Raw genomic sequence first — 4,612 nt, forward strand, 5'->3', positions numbered from 1 at the left:
CCAGCAATGGCTGGCCCCTCTCCAGGCTCTTCTGCAGCCGAGGTTGTCTTCCTAGCCCTGAAGGGATCACACTAAGCAAGTCCCCCCACCCTAACACCAGTGGGCAGGGGCCAGAGTACAAATGGAGGCCCATACACAAAGATCTAAATTAGCCACAAATTAAACTAACCAACTGTTAAATAAGATGCACCTTGACAAGGATACCCCCACAACGCCCTCAAAGGCCAGGATGGAACTGAGAGTTCTGATTCCTTCTTGGAACACAGCATCTTGGGGATGACTGTTCCCTGACCCCCGGCACCCCCAGCCCCTGGGCCATCTCCCCTTCCCTTCGCATGCCTGGCTCCCTGCTCACTAGCACATGACAAAGGGCTTCCAGCACATGTGTGTAGATACCCTAGCATCATGTCAGCTGTGTCCATCCCTCCCCTATAACTGTCACCTCTATCATCCCTTTGCCTAAGTGTGCACATAACACACATGCTGCTGTTGTCCGCTCTCAGGAGAAAGAGCCAGAACAAGAGAACTACAGGCCCCCAGTGAGGGGTTAGCTCTGGGCAGGGAGTTTCAGTCTCCGGTTCAGAGGTCCAGAGTGTGATCTCAAAGGGCAGAGGGGGTATGTATGCTCTGTAGGCTCCTCCCCTTGTTCCTGTGTGGAGGGGGGCACCTGTGGGAGGACCAGAGCAGGGGCAGGGCCCAAAGTTTAGCCACCCGTTAGTTTACCCCATCTTCCTTTTTAAGATTTTTTAAAAATGTATTTATTTGAGAGAGAGCGCACGCACACACACACACACACACACACGCACATGCATGAGTGGGGGCAGGGGCAGAGGGAGAGGGAGAAGCCGACTCCACAGCTGAGCAGAACTCCTGTTGGGCTCTATCCCAGGACCCTGAGATCATGACCTACTGAAGTCAGGTGCTTAACCTATTGAGCCCCTCCCCTATCTCCTTTTATAGGGGTGGCCATCCCTGAGGACACCTGGGGTCAAAGAGGAGGGAAGAAGGGAGTGTGTGTGTCTGTGCTGGGGAGAGTGCTGACACGCCCGGCATTGTATGTCTGAATTTGTGTCCGTCAGGGTTTATCTAGGAGGTAAGAGTACAGAAGGGTGTGTGTGTGTGTGTGTGTGTGGCTTTTGTAGATCTGAATCCCTGACGGCCTCCATGTGGGGAAGGGCCTCCCCCCAGAGAGGGGGCTGAGATGGAAGACACAGCAGCGTCTCTTCCACCCCCTTAGATGGCCCAGAGGGCTGCAGAGGATGAGCTGAGGAGGGCCGCATGGCTGTTCACCTTCTCCCAGGGAAGCATCTCTCTGTCCCCACCAGCTCCCCACCCCAACATTGGACCCTCATCATACCCCTCTTTGCTGGTAACTTCTGTTTCTGGGGCAGCTTGGGATGAGCCCTTTGGTGCCTGTTCCTTCTTTACTCAGAAAACCCAGAAAGCTGCAAAGCTGAATTAACCATTTGTGTTCTTCGCGGCCCCAAGACTCTGCTTCCACTGAACTCTCAGCAAGAGAAATGAGCTTAAAATTCAGGAATACGAAGTGAAGCCAGACACAAGGAACTTAGAATAAGGAGACAAGGCTATTCATACAAGGGAGGCTGAAGAATTTCCTTTCCTGGAGATCTGTCAGAGAAATCAAGGCCTTATAAAGGCTTAGAGGAAGGGGACTTGTGGCCACAGTGACTCTCATGCCTGTCCCTAGGTGCTTCCTCACCCCCGACACCAAATCCCCTACACAGCCAGCACTTTGCAGTAAACATCATTTTCTGATTCTTTTCTGTATCCTACAGGTGAATCCTCAGTGCCAGAGAGGCACACAGTAGGTGTTTAATAAATATGCAGAAAATCCCTTGACCTGGGAGGAGACACAGCTCTTATTCCAGTCTTTCCTGCTGCTGTAGGAGGTGCCTCCACCCAGTCCCAGTCTGATGCTTAGCTTTGGGGCCGGCATGTTACAGCTTGTTACAGGCTGACATACAGGGAACATTCTAGGGAGACACACACACACACACACACACACACACACACGATTTATTCTTTTTTTTTTTTTTTTAAGATTTTATTTATTCATGAGAGACATAGAGAGAGAGAGGCAGAGACACAGGCAGAGGGATAAGCAGGCTCCAGGGAGCCCGATGTGGGACTCGACCCTGGGTCTCCAGGATCACACCCGTGGCCTAAGGGGGTACTAAACTGCTGAGCCACCCCGGGCTGCCCCACAGGATTTATTCTGAAGCCCTGTTTGTGTCCCTCGACTCCACCAGGCTCTTCCACCCCTCTGTAGTCAACCAGCCTTCCCAGCCTGTACACAGAGAGGGAGAGAGGAAGGAAGGAATGAAGTCAGGCTTGGGTCTGGGAAGTGTGTGTGTCTGTGTGCAGGGGTGGAGGTGGGGAGATGGGCAGGGGATGGGGAGAGCAAGGAGAGGGAGGAAGTGAAACCCTAGGGTTAGGGTTGGGAGCTCTATTTCTCCCAAGCTGAGGGCTGGCCATGGTACTGGGGACTGGGGACTGCTGGTACTGCCTGGCTGGTGGCTAGGGGGAGCAAATAGGGGGGCAGGGAGGGACAAAGTAGGAAGATACTCAGAAAAGCAAGAGGAGGGGGAGTCAAGGCAACTAAATGAAGGACAGTGCCTTGGCATGTGGGATGGTACCTGGTTAAGGATGTTGATGTCTCCCTGACCCCCTCCAGGGAGGCTTCTTGGATGGCACAAGCCTCAGAAGTGAGACTGTTTTGGCCATCATTCCTTTCTCTGGTGGGAAAGTGGTCAAGGATACTGCTGGGGTGCCTTCACCTAGCCCACCCCAGGTGCCAGCATGGGGACTATGGAACTTGTTGGAGGGAGGACCTTTCCCTGAACGACCACTCCCCCAATTCCCACACACTCAGAGTGGCTATGGCGACCTGTTTATACTTAGCTCTCTGGGAACCTCTCGAGGATTGGGATCATTTTGGTTTTCTGTGTTCCCAGGGTCTAATCTGGTGCCTAGCATACAGTGGGTGCTCGATACTTGAATGTTGATGAATGAATGTCTTTAGGAAGTTCAGCATGCTGTACATCCACTGGAGCAGTCATCCATTTCATTAACCACAGAAAGGAAAGACCCTCATCTTCTTAATTTCCTTGACTGTTGGGAAGTTCTTTCTGATAACTAACCCACGACCTTCCACCAATGAGGGGGTGCTGCTGCCCCATTTCTTTTATGTTAGTGTTGCTTTCTTTTGGATCTGATGCCTGATTTTTTTTCCACACCCACCACTACTTTCTCTATCTTTGTCCCAAATCATTGCTCTTCTGTCTCAGCCCAGAATAGTTGTTTTGGCCTTCCCCCTACCCCTCCCCACTGCTTTGACATTTTATATCTATGCTATTATTCCACCAGGAGAACATGCGCTTGGTGGGCCTTGATAAAATTAGAAGAAAGTGGGATGCCTGGGTGGCTCAGTGGTTGAGCGTGTCTGCCTTTGGCTCAGGTCGTGATCCCGGAATCCCGGGATCGAGTCCCGCATCCTAAGGAGCCTGCTTCTCCCTCTGCCTATGTCTCTGCTTCTCTCTCGAATAAATAAATAAAATCTTTAAAAAAAAAATTAGAAGAAAGGAGTTCTAGCGTGCCACTCTGTTGTTTTGTGACTTTTCTGAATTTCAGCTTTCCTCATTGTTGAAATGAGGCTCATTTTGTTGTCCTAATCCCCCCCCCCAGAGTTGTCATGAGAATTTAAAAAAACCCTCCATATCATTAAATTCTAACATTTAGCAGTCGTCCAAGTGATTTCACAAGCCTTAGTTTTATTCCCACACTCCCCATGAGACAGATACAGCTAATGTACCCAATGTATAGATGAAGTGGTGAAAGATGAATAATTTATAGATGAACAGGACGAAAGGTAGGGTAACTTGCCTGAGATCAGATAGCTACTAAGCGGCAGAAACCAAACTCAGGCCTTCTGATTTTATTTTATTTTATTTATTTATTATTTATTATTTATTTATTTATTTATTTATTTAGGCCTTCTGATTCTAAATCTCATGCGCATTCCGTCTTTGGTGGGGAAAAAAAAAAAATCCCAACCCAGAAAAAAAAAAAAAAGCCTATGAAGTGCTATACAAATATGTTATTATCCCTCTGTGGCAAGAGTGAATAAGCCCAAAGAAGCCTCACGCCTGACGCTGAGTTGGCTGGCCTGTGAAGGCGTCTGTCCTTTCCCATGGCGCCTCCTGACTCACCTGTTGGACAGGTAGGGGGAAGGGGAGAGTAAGGAGCCTCACCTGCTCAGAGCTAGGGTGGGGCAAGACACACCCCATCCTTCCCATTGGTGCTTTCCCCAGCCTTGCTGACAATCCCTTGCCCAATCGGGAGGAAGTAACCTTCTGTCTGCCAATAGGTGCGGAGGGAGGCTGGAACCTCAAGCTGGAGGCCGTCCGCGGAGCCGACTAGCAGTCCCCGGGGCCAATGGCCAGCGGATAAACAGAGGCTGCGGGGGAGGAGGCCCGGGCGCGAGGCCCCGCCCCCCGACGGGGCCGTCGGGAGAGGCAGCCAGTGAGCCCTCACCAGCGGGTGGGCGTCTCCCTCGGGGGCGGGGCTTCGAGGGGGCGAGAGGCGGGGCTTG

The sequence above is a fragment of the Canis lupus genome, chromosome 9 (assembly GCF_003254725.2).
Source record: "Canis lupus dingo isolate Sandy chromosome 9, ASM325472v2, whole genome shotgun sequence".
Lineage (NCBI taxonomy): Eukaryota > Metazoa > Chordata > Mammalia > Carnivora > Canidae > Canis > Canis lupus.